Consider the following 14,804-nt stretch of genomic DNA (forward strand, 5'->3'; position numbering starts at 1 on the left):
AAAGAAGCCAGTCTGAAAAGGTTACATAATGTTTGATTCTGTTTATATGACACTATGGGAATGGCAGAACTATGGTGGCAAGAAGACGTCAGTGGTTGCCAGGGGTTAGGGGTGGAGAAAGGATGTGCCAGGTATAGTAGGACTACCACCTCCTCCCCCAAGCATCACTGTACCTGATAGATAGGGTCTGTCTTCTGCATAATCACAGTAGTAATAACTAACAGTTACTGGCTGCCTTTTCTTGCCAAGCATTGCGCCTGGCTCCTAAATGCATTATTGCACTTCCTGCCCACAACAGTCTCTGATGAAGTTATTATTAACATCCCCATTTTACAGATACTGTCACCAAAAAACAGTGTAAGTGACCTGAAAGAGTATACAGAGTTAGGAAGTAGCAGAGTTGTACTTGAACCAGGCTCTTTGATTCCAATGCCAGCGAACTTAATCATTACATGAAAATATTTGAAACTTTTTTGTTATTTGTATTAAGAGAATAAAAGATTGAAGAGCCTTTTTCTTTTGTTTTCCAAATGTAAAATTTTATTATAATGTTAAATACACTATTTCAAAGTCTACATATGTGCCAGGAGCTCTCGGATGACTCTCAGAGAGGTGTGCCTCCACTTCCTTGGGAAAATCATTAAAATAAAGATACTATCTTAGAATTCACCTTTTTCCTCGTTTTTATAATCTTCGTACATGTGGGGTATAAAATCATTTTATAACTCTTAGACCTTCATATTATTTACAATAAAATATTGTGTATTTTTTATAAAATTTCAGCTCTCGGTTCTTTTTGATTATTTTGCAAACAGAAAGTACAAAAAGCTGCAGTGTCTTGGATACTCAAATTGTATAGGTGAATTATAGCAATGTGACGGAATGGCCAGCAGATGGAGACAGAGAACGTAAAGTCATTCAGACTGGGCGCTTTTAGCAGAGCTGTGTTTCTCAGGTTCCGGAACTGCAGCACCTGTGTATCCGGTTGCTCTCATTAGAACACTGATTCTCAGACCTGGCTGCACATTGGAATCACCTGGAGAGCTTAAACAATACTGATACACAGGCTACACCTGCAGATTCTGAGTTAAGTGGTACGGGGTGTGGTTTAGGCATTGGGAGTGTTAAAAGCTGCACAGGTGATTCTAATTACAGCTGAGTTTGAGCCCCTCTACTTTAGAACACGCAACAAGAGTGGGTCTCGAGCTGGTGTGTTTCAGAGTCACCTGGAGAACTTGTGAAAAACACAGGGACCCAGGCTGTCGTAGTCTTCATTCGTTCGAGAACCTGTGCATGTTGAAGTGGTGATGTACTAAATATATATGTATATCATTAAAGTTAAATATATATCAGGACTAAATGTGATAAAGTCTCATACTAGATTCTAATAGAGTAACTGCAGGCATCAAAAGTTGTAAGAACATTTTATAGGAGAAGAATTTTAATTGAGAAAACACTAACCATTAACTTTATATTTTCTCCTGGAAATGGAGGTAAGCTCACCTGGGCCACTCGTGCACTATCTCACGGCCCGCCACAGGAGCAGATTTCCAGCCCTGAGCCAGCAGGTTTCCTCCCCAGAGAAGTACAGGCTACACATGGTGTCAGGTTCCAGAAGAGTTTGTAAATTCATGTTCAGTTGTTTTGTGGGGGAGTATTAGGAAAAAGGGCTCCTCGGCCAACTGGACTCCCAGCCTTCAGGGGATATGCTCTCCAAACTTGTTTATACTTTCTTGTACCAAAGAAATTATTTCAAATTATTCTAATATTAGAGTCATCATAAATTAATTTTATAAATAACTATCATTATAAAAATAATCTTTGTTGTGGAACATTTGGTAAAAACAAAGCAGTAAAACACTCCAAATGTGTGTGTGTGTGTGCTTGTGTGAGGGTGCATACTCCCATATACATTGTGGGAATTAGTTTACAAATTTGTGATCATAAGCTATATACTTTTTTTGTAGCCACTATTTTACTTAATAATGTATATCATGAGCATTAAATATTTTTCTAAAACATGATTTTAATGACTAGTTATCTATAGTATTGATGTACCACAATTTAACCGATTATCTATTGTTGGATGTTGTTTTCCAGTTTTTGTTTATTTACATGTAACTCTTTAATATACATTAGACTCTTATTTAGCTGTATTGCTATGAGGCAGAGATGTAATTTTATGACTTTCTAAGCAATTAGCCAATTGTCCCTGCACCACTATTTGATAATCAAACCATCCTTTCCCCATGGGTGCTCGTTTACTACATTCTTATCTTCATGTGTGTCTGTGTGTGTGCTTCCTGTTGTCTTCATCCCACTGCTCTTTGATTCTTGTGCTAGTCCCAAATTCCTTAATTATTGGCCTTTAAAACAGAAAGTTCAGCATCAGGTGACCAACAAGACAAGAATGTTCTTGCCTTTGGCTGCTTGACTGAATAGGGCTTGACATCACCTTTTGCTTGGGAATGTCAACTGCAGCTCATTGTTATTGAACATTTAGTATCAACATTTAAAACAAACACTTTATATTCAAAATGAAAATAGTTTTGAAGATTGAAGAACTGCTTCTTCCTATCTACAGTTGTCATTCTTAAGAACACCCAATACTGCAACTGTCCCTTAAGACTGGAAGGCCTTGGGAGCTATTAAGGCAAACACACTTCTTGTGGAAAATGATCCCAAATTACTATGCTTTTTGAGTTCTCATGTCTGCTTTTTGCAACTTTTCTTCCTCAGTGTCGAGTTGGCAGCTATCACTTTTTTTTTTTTCCCCAGGAAGGTTTACACAGCAGTTTACGTTCCCATTCAACAATTTCTACACAAGTAGTTCAGTGACATTGATTATATTTGGAAGATTTGTGTGAACATTCTCATTATTTGCATTCTGTTTGTCCATTTCCCGTTAATCTAGTTTCCCTGTCCCCTTACATTCTCATCTTTGTTTTAAAGTAATGGTGGACTGTTTGGTCTTATATAGGTAATTGTCTTAGTTATCTAGTGCTGCTATAACAGAAATACTACAAGTGGATGGCTTTAACAAGGAGAAATTTATTATCTCACAGTCTAGTAGGCTACAAGTCCAAATTCAGGGCGTCAGCTCCAGGGGAACACTTTCTCTGTCAGCTCTGGAGGAAGGCCCATGGCATCAATCTTCCCTTGGTCTGGGAGCATCTCAGCGCAGGAACCTCAGGTCCAAAGGACACGCTGTGCTGCAGGCACTGCTTTCTTGGTGGTATCAGGTTCCTATGTGTCTCTGTTCACTTCTGTCTTTTATATCTCAAAAGAGATTGGCTTAAGACACTATCCAATCTTGTATACCTTATCAGTATAACTGCCGCTAATCCATCTAATTACATTGTAGTGATTGAATTTACAACACACAGGGAAATCACATCAGATGATAAAATTGTAGACAATCATACAATACTGGGAATCCTGACCTAGCCAAGTTGACAGATATTTTGGGGTGACACAGTTCAATCCATGACAGTGGTTTTTTACAGGATCACAGTACTTAATGGGGGATATTCATTATTTTGTGAGCCAATTTGTTATTTAGCTACAGGATAGCCTCAGGGGTTAGTTTCAGTTCAAGGTTTGAAGAGTATCTCAGGGCAATAGTCTCAGGGAGTCCTTCGGTCTCAACCAGTTTAGTAGATCTGGTTTTTTGTTTGTTTTTTAGGAATTTGCGGTTCTGTCCACATTGTTCTCCCATTCTATTAGGGTTCATTTATTGCAACCCTGATTAGAACGGTTGGTAGTGGTAGTCGGGCACCATCTAGCTCTGGTGTCAGGGTAGATGAGGCTGTGTGGTTCATGTAGGCTGTTTGTCCTGTAAACTAGTTTCTTCTTTGAATCTTTGGTTTCCTTTTTTCTCTTTTGTTCCAGTCAGCTATCAGTTCTTGCTAGTATTCAGCACCTGCCTCTGTCAGCCCTCTTTATTGTAATTTTCTGTTTCTGATCATCTGTGGGTTGCAAACCCTAATAATAAAGCTTGATAACAGTATTAGCTGCTACCATGTATTAAGTGCCTATTTTGTACCAGGCTCTTTGCTAAATATTTTATTTATTTAACCTCTAATCCTTGCTGTTAAACAGATATTATTATCCTTATTTTGCAGAGATGAGAAAATTTTAGAAGTGAATTATGATAGAATTGTGTCTAGAATAAGGGTGTATAGACCATATATCAGGTGCTTGATGGATTCACCTCTGAGAAAAGCCTTAGTGCACAGGAGGGAGAGGGGAGAAGGGAGAAAACAGAAACCTAATTGCACAGAAACCCTGAGTGGAAGGATTAGGACAAAGGGAGAGGAGTCAGCAGAGAAGGAGCTAGAAAATGGCAGGGGACCACTGATGGAGTGAGATTTTGGAGGGGACAGGAAGGGATTAGATCAAAATTGAAGAGGCATTTGTTCAGAGGAAGGGAACATCCATTCCTCTGGGTCAGGCGAGAAGGATGAGAAGCTAGGTAAAGATGCAGAGAAATTTGGGGTATAAACAAAGGGTGTGGTTACAGATATTTTATGGGAGAGAGGAGAAAAGTGTTTGGTAGTCACTGAGCTCCAAGGCAAGAGTTCCACCTTGGCTCTCACAGTCCTTATTGAAATTAAGCTCCCTTGCCCACAGTGGTGCTGGCTCACTAATGATCCTTTAAAGGCTGCATTCCCTTTCTGTTTCACCTCCCCTCCCGTCTCTCCTGCCAGCGTTTCCTGGGATCACTTCCCACATAAGCTACTTGCATTCAAATCCTTCTCTCAGAGTCAGCTTCTGGAGGAACCCCAACCAAGACAGCATCAATGCAAACAGTTTTACCCACCACTTACCAAGTCTACATTTTTAGCCCTGAATTCAGGTCCTATATTTTCAACTATGTATTGGGTATTTCTACTTGGATGTCTCTAGAGGATATTCCTTAAAGTTCTGTGCGTGATTATCTAACCCTGGAGTTTGGAATGAAAACAATATTAGTCTTCAAGCTAGGAACTTTTCTGCAGAAATTTTGTTGTAATTTTCTTGGAAAGAAGCAAGGGTTATGCCAACTACATTAAAGGTTCAGATAGTATTCCTTAGTATAAAATGTATCCTGGATCAACGATAACTAATTAGCAAGACCTAGCAAGAAAAAAAAGTTTTCACATATTAAACTTGTTTTCCTGAGTAAGATAAAGCAGTTAAACTAATGGTACCTACATACTTACTCCTCCGAATATGATTTCAAAGGAAAATTACCTAATAAATAATAAGCCCCTGACTTCTTATGGAGCTGGGCAGAGTTGACTGTTCTGACAGACAGGTGAAGGGGGAGAGGGACAGAGGGAGAGAGAACTAGGGAAGGTCTGAGCCCTGGTCATTGACAGGGGCTGTAACAATCGGTGTAGTACCCACCCATAACATCAATTGTTGTTATCTCTCCAGCTCTCCCAGAGCAGGAGAAATGGGTCCCCACCCAGCTGAGCCAAGGTTTAGGAAACCATTAATATGACAACCACTGCAAATCCCATCCAACCAGGGGAACATGCCAGTCCATGACAGTGTCCTACTCTGAGACCAGGAAGGAGACAGTGGGGGATTGGGAAATAGGTGCCATTTCCTTCTTTGTCCATACCAAAACCAAACCCGTTGCCATCAAGTCAATTTCGATTTATAGAGACCATATAGGACAGAGTAGAACTGCCCTGTACGGTTTCCAACGAGCAGCTGGTGGATTCAAACTGCCAACTTTTGGTTAGCAGCTAAGCTCTTAACCACTGTGCCATTAGGGCTCCTCTTTGTGCATAGCACCTTCTTTATTAAGTGCCTGGTATAAAAAGTGTTTAATTAAAGCAGAATTTTGAAGTGGGTGAGGGAGAACTGAAGTGGGCTGCTTGTAAATGACTGAAGCTCTCCTAGAAGCCGTTCTGCTATCGTCTTTACCCTCAACATGTTGTTCATCCAGTCAGCAGGGTGATACGAGAAGAAGAGCCTGGACTTAGAGGCGATCAGACCTGGATTTGAATCTAGCGATGCAGCTTTGGGCAAGGAATTTACCCCTCTAAACACCTATTCTGTGCCAGAGCACCTCACTGTACTATCTAATTTTAATCTTCCCAACAACCCTCGGAGGTGAATTATGGTATTCCCATTTTTCAGATTAAAAAAGTGAAGCTCCAAGAGATTAAGTAACTTGCCCAAGATCACACAGCTAGTAAATTGCAGAGCCAGGATCTGAGCCCAGGTGGATTTGCCTGCGAAACGCGTGCTCTTTCCACTGCGGTACCCCACTTCTCTCTGAGCATGTTTCCTTGTCTGTAACACTGGAATACTAATACCCACTCATTCATCATTGTAAGGACTAAGTTAGAGCATGATAGCTATAATTGGAAACACTGTTCTTCCCAACAATTCTATGAAGTAGATATTATTATCCCGTTATGCAGTTGAAAAAACTAAGGGAAGAGAGATCAAGGTGATTTGTATGCGTGACTAATTGATTGTCCCTCCTAAGGGCAGAGGCACTGCCTCCTTCCCCTTGGTACTACCCTTACTTGCTGCGTGTATTAGTTGCTCAATGTATGTTTGTTGAAATCTCTTTTATAGACACAATAGAATCCAGCACAGTGCCAGGACCTCTGTGGTTGTTAAAAACAAGTTACCAAATTGAATTAACAAAGGCAGATTTGTTTATTCAGTGTAATTGTTAAAATATGTATGAACTATTCATTTAAAGCACACAGATTTTATGATGATTGTTGCTTTCTCCAAATATGATGGGAGGAGGAGCAGGTAAGTTCTCATTGTCATTGTTAGCTGCTGTTGACTTGGCCCCCAACTCACGGCCACACCGTGCACAATGGAACAAAGTGCTGCCCCGTTATGTGCCATCCCCATGGTGAGACTTAACATACTGAATATTTTATTTCAGAAAATGAATATAAGCTGTAAGAGGAAGAAAAGAGGTTTTTTCCATTTGTCCATAAAATATCTTCTCTATAAAGCCATAGAACTTCCTCCTCAGGCCTGGCCCTTGCAACCTTCTGCCCGAGGAGTCCTTGCCAGGGTTTAGAAGGCCTGTGTCCTCGTTCTCCACCTCTGGGTCACTCATGGCACGTTGATGGCCACAGATGGAGGTGGGAAAGAGGATGAGGTGTGACGGGGTGGCCGCCCCCCCACTGTGGGCTGAACCTGGAACACTCTCCTCGTCAGGCTCTGATTTCTCAGGAGGCTGCCTGGATACATGCTCTCATTGCCTTTGAGACCCTCGACCCCCAGTAGCCATCAGTCCCCTCTGACCTCTATTCTCGAAGCACAAGCCCTTTGCCTCTTTTCTGAAACTAGCACAGTGGCCTCCAAGAGGGCATCACAGTCATTAGCAGATCTGTAGGTCTCCCACCTCCTTTCTCACCTGCTCAACCCATTCTCCAAATTCCTGCCGGCCCAGCCAGAGGGATCTTTCCCGAGCAGCAAGCTGATCCGCCGTGGCTCCTCACTAGCCCCTTCACATGGTTTACAAGACCCATCATGGCTGCCTCCTCCACCCCACCTCTCTGCCGTCTACCATCCTCTTTCCTACGCACTGCCGCTCAGCTCCAGCCACATGAGCTGCTCAAGGCCCCTGGAATCCCCAGGGTTCCTCCCTCCTAGCCTTTCCTGCTTGGCCTGACAAGCTCCTAAGCACACTTCAGGCCTCAGCTGACACATCACTTCCCCTGCGATGCCTTCCCTGGCATCTGTAAAATGGGGTATTTGCAGTGCTCAGCTCGTTATGAGGATGAAATGAAATGACACGTGCAAAGCTGCTAGCATAGTGCCTAGCACTAGTAAAACCTAAATGAATGTTAGCAGTTATCATGATTTTTATTATGATCCTTATCCTATCACTCGCCTCCCTATAATACAATGGCCTGTTTACTTGTTTCTCTCCCTAGCCAGCCGTGAACTCCTTGAGAGTTAGCATGGCATCTTATTCACCTACCTCCTCTCCAGCACCAGGCCAGGCACATGGTGGGCTGTCGGCAAGGGTTTGTTGAATGAAGTAGGAAGGTATTAAATATCCCCATTTTACAGATGAGCAAACTGAGGCCTACTGAGGGGAATTGGCTTGTCTCAGGTGACACTGCTAGTCAGTGGCACAGCAGGAACTGAATTCAGGTTTTGGGATTCCTCCTCCCAGTGTTATTTCCTATACAGTATGTTCTGCTACCAGGAGTATGCAGAGGCCAGCTAGAGAAGAACTAAAATTACAAAGAGTACGGTATTTTCAAGTTTGTTTTGTTTTTATTTGGTTTTACTCTGTTCTTTCCAACGGTGGTTTTCCTGATAATTCAGAACCTTTGAGGAAAACCTTCACACAGCTTTGCTCTCAGGTGAGGTGAGCTGTGAAGTTAGAGCTGAAAGCTGCCTTCAGTATCATCCAGTCCACCCCTGCCCCACCCCCTTACCTCCAAGGAAACCAAGAACCAGAGAGGTGAAGGAAGTCACCACAGACACAGAGCTGACAGCAGAGTGGATGCCCATTGCAGTGCTCTTCTCCCTGCCCTCCCTGCCCTCCGTTCCCTTCCCCTCCTGGCTTACAGTGATGCCATTATTCATGGGCAGTAAAGCAGCATCCAGCTGGGCTGAGTAGCAGAAAGGAGCCTGGTGATCACCAGGCAAATGCTCTATGGAATCCTCCATCACGAGGAGTCGAGCTCTGCAGCCTCCAGCCGCTCCCCCAGAGACTGCTGTGGCCCACTCTGGGAGGGAAACTCAGTGGTTAGAAGACACCTTAGCCCTTGCCCCACCCAGACGAATGTTTTGTAGTCTCTGCTCCTTACTGACGTTTGTATGCCCTGCTCTTTATAGCTTTTTAAGGGGAGGCAATTACCTTTCTGAGCCTGGAGATTTATGGCTAAAGAAGGAACAAGGGCATTCAACCCCACTCGGGCCCTTTGAAAGTAGATTTATATGTTTAGCTCTGGGCTGGAACACTTTGCCTTTAGCTGCAGGAAGGACTGTCCCATACAGTCCCTCCTTTATTGCTGACACCTGCTGGCTCCAGGGCCCATTGCTGGAGAAATGAAACACATTAGACTACAGGCTGAGGAGATGCAGTTTGATGTTGTATTGTTGTAGCATGGAATCACATAAGGAACTCCGCTGGTCATGGGTGGGGAGCAAGGCCTGCTGGCTGCCCCCATGGTTACTGTTGGGACTTGGAAGAGGGCAATGTGGCAGCTGTAAGAGTTCCTTCTTGGGGAGGGCATAAGGGAGCACACCGACCTGCAGATATAGGTTTGGTTGTGGATATTTCTACATATACAATTGTACGTGCGGCATGTGTATTAATATAGACAATAGAGCACACAAAGGGCAAAGGCACGGAAACTTCTTACGCATAACCAAGCACCTTGTGGGACGAAGTTCCTAGGCTCGAAGGCGAAAAATCATAAACTCGGGACATCTATATCAATTGGCACAACATAGTTCATAAAGACAGTGTTCTGCATCCTACCTTGGTGAGTAGCGTTTGGGTCTTAAAAGTTTGTGAGCAACCATCTAAGATACAACTATTGGTCTCTTCCCGTCCAGAGCAAAGGAGAGGGAAGAAAGCCAAAGACTCAAGGGAGCAGAAACCAGCTACTACTATGGACGACTCTGACTGGGATCACAACAGAGGGTCCTGGACAGAGTGGGAGAAAAATGTAGAATAAAAAAATCAAATTCACAAAAAAGACCAGCTTTACTGGTCTGACAGAGACTGGAGGAACGCCCGAGACTGTGGCCCTAAGACACATTTCTGACCTAGAACTGAAATCATTCTCGGAGACTACCTTTCAGCCAAACAACAGACAGGCCCATAAAATAAACAGTAAGACCCGAGAGGAACGTGTTCCTTACTTGGAATACAAGATCAAAAGGACAACATTTGCCCAAAAGCAAAGATGAGATGGCAGAAAGGGCTAGAAAATCCGGAGGAAAGGAGACAGGGAACCTAGGGCAGAAATGGGGAGAGTGCTGACACATTGAGGGGTATGCAGCCAATGCCATGGAACACTTCCTGTACAAACTATGGAATGGGAAACCAATTTGCTCTGTAAACTTTCACTGAAAGCACAATAACAAATTTTTAAAAAAACCTCTGAAACCAAAAATAAATAAATAAAAATTACGTTGTCTCCCCCCCACAGAGTTCCTACCTGGGCCTCTGCTTCTACAAAGACCAGTAGGCATTCGTTCATTATTCACCCTTTCATTCACCACCCCTCACCCCCCACAAAAAACCACCGACTACTTGCCAGGCATCTTTGTGTTCAGAAAACAAAGATAAATAATATGTTCGTCCTAACCTTGATAAGCTGACAGACTAGAGGCCAGTAAACACATAACCACACTGCAGTGTGGTTAAGGGTCCCAGGGGAGGCTTGCTCAGGGCTTTGGAGGAGGGGCCCTACTCAGCCACCTGAGGGAGAGTGGCCTGTGAAGACTGCCTAGAGGAGGCAAGTCCTGAGCTGAATCCTGAAGGATGAAAATATGGGAAAAGGCATTTCTGGAAGCAGGAATGTCGTGTCTAAAGGCCTGGAGGTGTGGCAGAGCGCCACACTTGGGAAGTGTTGTGGTTCTGCGTGGCGGGGCATGTGCGCTGGGAGTCAGGAAGTGGAAAGAGGCAAGATGGGGAAGGAGGGGGGCCAGAGGTCACAGAAACCTGTATGACATCCTGGGAGTTTGGATTTTATTGTGAAGGCCACAGGGAGCCATAGGGGGCTTTTAAGAAGAGCACAGGTAACACCATCAGATTTGCTTTAGCAAAAGCACTTAGGAGGAAGTGTAGAGCATGGATGAGAGAAGGATGATATGGTGGTCCTCACCCTCGGCTGTACATTGTAATCACCTGGAGAGCTTTAAAAAAGGCTGATGCCCAGGTTGCACCCCCAGACCATCTGATGTGATTGGTCTGGGTATGGCCTGGGCATTGGGATGCTGAAACTCCCACCCGCTGTGACTCTAATGTGCAGCTGAGGACGAGACCCACAGACAAGGAATCCCACTTGGGAGCCATTGGAGCCATCCAGGTGAGAACTGACGAGGCGGTGTCCATGGAGATGGAGAGGGCACAGATTCCAGAGGGAGAACCACAGCCCATGGTGGTCGGTTGGATGTGGACATGTGAGAGAGAGGGAAGAGGAGACAGTCTGGCAGCTCCTCAAATAGTTAAACATGGAGTTATCATATGACCCAGCAATTCTACTCCTAGGTATATACCCAAGAGAAATGAAAATGTACGTCCACCCAAAAACATACATGAGTCTTCATAGTAGCATTATTCATAATAGCCAAAAAAGTAGAAACAACTCAAACGTCTATCATCTAATGGACGAATAAATAAAATATGATATATCCATACAGTGGAATATTATTCAGCCATAAAAAGGAATGAAGTACTGATACATCCTACAACATGGATCAACCTTGAAAACGTGATGCTGAAAAGAAGTCAGGCACAGAAGACCACACACTGGGATTCCATGTACACGAAATGTCCAGAACAGGCAAATCCACACAGACAGAAAGTACATTAGTGGTTGCCTAGGGCTGGGGCGGGGAGGTGAAGGTGGGGTGGGACATAGGAATGTAGAGTTTGGGGGTAACAAAATGTTCGAAAATTGTGGTGATGGTTGCACAACTCTGCATATACTAAAAGCCATAGAATGGTACCCTTTAAATAAGTGAATTATATGATGTATGAATTGTATCTCAATAAAGCTGTTAAAAAAAGAGAGAGAAAGAAAAAGAAGCAACATTTTTAAAATAAAAAAAACAAAGAGAAAGGGTAGACTCTAGATGATCCCCAGTCTTCTGTCTTGGGTGTCGGCTAAATGATGGTTCCACGAATGACATAGGAAGAGGAGCAGCTTGGGGGCAGTATGAAACTGACTACTCATTCAGCAAACATTTCATGAACACCAGGCATTGCTCTAGGCAGTGGGATATATCAGTGAACAAAACAAAGATCTCTTCCCTGTCGGTCTTAGACTCTACTGGGAAGAGAATACAAAAAAACAAGTTAGTGTGTAAGAAGAGGATCAGTTCAATGAAGAAAAATATAACAAGGAAAAAAATAAAGGTTGCCGGGCAAGGCTTGCAGTTTTAAATGAGATGGTCAGGGAAAACCCCACCGAGAAGGTGACATTTGAGCAAAGACTTGAAGGTGGTGAGGGGGTGAACCTTGGGATGTCTGAAAGGAAGCAGACAGAACGTAGGACACAAGGCCCTATGGGGGGACGGTGCCTGGTGTGTTGGAGCAACAACAAGGAGACAGTGGATTGGGCAGGGGGAGAGAGGGGAGAAGGATGGGGAAGAGAGGGGGGAGAGAGAAAGAGAGCCAGCAGAGAAGGAGGTAAGGGTCAGGGACCATCCAATGTCAGGCCCACCCCAGTGTTTCATACCCTCTTGTCCGTGTCCTCCCTTTCTCCTTATTGCTTATCGCTTACCTAACATTTTACTTATTTATTGTTGACTGTCCCTCTCCCCCATTAGATGGCTCACTAACATATCCCTGGTTCCTAGAACAGTGCCTGGTGTGTGAATCTGCGTTGAATGCATGGAATGGTACTACTTTGGATATTACTGTGTTATGAGGATCCTTTTCTTCCACATCTTTGAAGCCAGTCTAATGCACGCATGGTAGATAAGAAACCGTTAAAGAGCAGGGCCCAGCAGGAACCAGTCCAAGCTGAGGCTGTGTGGGTGACAGAGTGACAGGAGATGAGGGGTACCTTAGACTGGGAAGCATGAAGCAATTAACATAGTCAAAAGCTGCTGAATAATAAGGGCACTCCTCAAAGAGAAAATTGTTCCTCTCTGTTTCCACTCTACCCTGGACAGAATTAATGAATCGTGCTCCGTTATAAACCACCTGAGACCACGCACACACGTACAAAAAAAAAAAAAAATCCTTGGGGTATTAATACTCTGCCCCCAGAATTCATCCAAACCACCTCTCACCGCTCGTTCTTAGCTTTCCAGGTTTCTCATTTCCTTGGTTCATTAGCTTGGTGTTGGTTTCCATGGTAGCCTAGTTTCCGTGATCAATGCTCTCAATTTCGGATTCTCTATCCCAGCTCTGGTCTTTATTTAATATTCACCCTATGGTTTCAGGCACCCAACACTGGGGTAAGAGGCAGCCTACACTCTGAGCCCTGTCCTGGACCCCACAGGGTAGTGGAACAGAGCACAGGCTTAGGGTCAGGTGTCTCTGGGTTCAAATACTAAGTTCACCACTTACTAGCTGTGCAAACTTGGATAACTTATCTGAGCCTCAGTTTTCCATTTGTAAAATATAAGGGTAAAAATTTTCTTGCAAGGTTGTTTGTTCTCAGCAGTGATTCTCAAAATGTGTCCTGTGGAAGGTTCATCCTTCAGCCAAAGATTAGACAGACCCATGAAACAAAATGAGACGAAAGGGGCACACAGTCCAGGGGCAAGGACTAGAAGGCAGGAGAGGACAGGAAAGCTGGTAATAGGGAACCCAAGGTCGAGAAGGGAGAGTGTTGTCATGTTGTGGGGTTGGTAACAAATGTCACAAAGCAATATATGTACTAATTGTTTAATAAGAAGCTAGTTTGTTCTATAAACCTTCATCTAAAGTACAATAAAATTTTTTTTTTAAAAAAATTGTTCTGTGGAACATCAATCCCATGGAATGGGAAAGAGTTTCTTTGTCAAATGAGTTTGGCAAATGCTGAATATCACATCCCCATCTTGAGGATTCTCAAATAACATTAGACTAAGTAAGCTCTGCCATGGAGTCGATTCCAACTCATGGAGATCCCATGTGTGTCAGAGTAAAACTGTGCTCCATAGCGTTTTCCATGGCTGATTTTTCGGAAGTAGATCACCATGCATTTCTTCTGAGGCACTTCTGGGTAGACGTGAATCGCCAGTCTTTCATTTAGCAGCCAAGGGCGTTAACCATTTGCACCACCCGTGGAGAACCCATGGTGGTTCAGTGTAGAATTCATGCCTTCCGTGCAGGAGACCTGAGTTCAATTCTCAGCCAATGCACCCCATGCGCAGCCACCATCACTGTCGGTGAAGGCTTGCATGTCGCTATGATGCTTAACAGGCTTCAGTGGAACTTCCAAAGACAGACTAAGAAGAAAGGCCTGGCGATCTACTTCCAAATATCAGTCAATGAAAACCCTATGGATCACAACTGTCTGATCCGCAGCCGATCACAGGGATGCTACAGGACAGGGCAGGCTTTCGTTCCATTTTGCATGGGGTTGCCATGAGTCAAGGGCCAACTCCATGGCAGCTAATAACAACAAATAAGCTCTGAGAAATCTGTAAAAGAATCACAACATTTTCCAAGCAACAGAATCCTTTTTTGCAAGGAATACCTATTAGCATCCTGCCGAACCAGTGTTCTGTGTTGATGCACTTTTAGAACAGCTGTTTGTGAGAGTTAAATGAGAAGCTGAACACAAGGCAGTCAGCACAGGGCCTGGCACAGCCATGGTGGACACCCAGTAGGTGGGAGCTCCTTCTCCACTTCTTTTTTTTTTTTTTTAATTGTACTTCAGGTGAAGGCTTACAGAACAAATAGTTTCTCGTGAAACAGTAGTACACGTATTGTTTTATGACATTGGTTAACAACCCCACAACATGTCAACCCTCTCCCTTCTCAACCTTTTTTTTTTTTTTTGATGAAAATATACATAGCCAAAGATACACCATTTCAGTGACATCGACTACGCTCTTCCAGTTGTGCTGCTATTCTCACTTTAGATGAAGGCTTACAGAACAAAATAGTTTCTCATTTAACAGTTACTACACATGTA

This window comes from Trichechus manatus, unplaced genomic scaffold (assembly GCF_000243295.1).
Source record: "Trichechus manatus latirostris isolate Lorelei unplaced genomic scaffold, TriManLat1.0 scaffold00054, whole genome shotgun sequence".
Classification (NCBI taxonomy): Eukaryota; Metazoa; Chordata; class Mammalia; order Sirenia; family Trichechidae; genus Trichechus; species Trichechus manatus.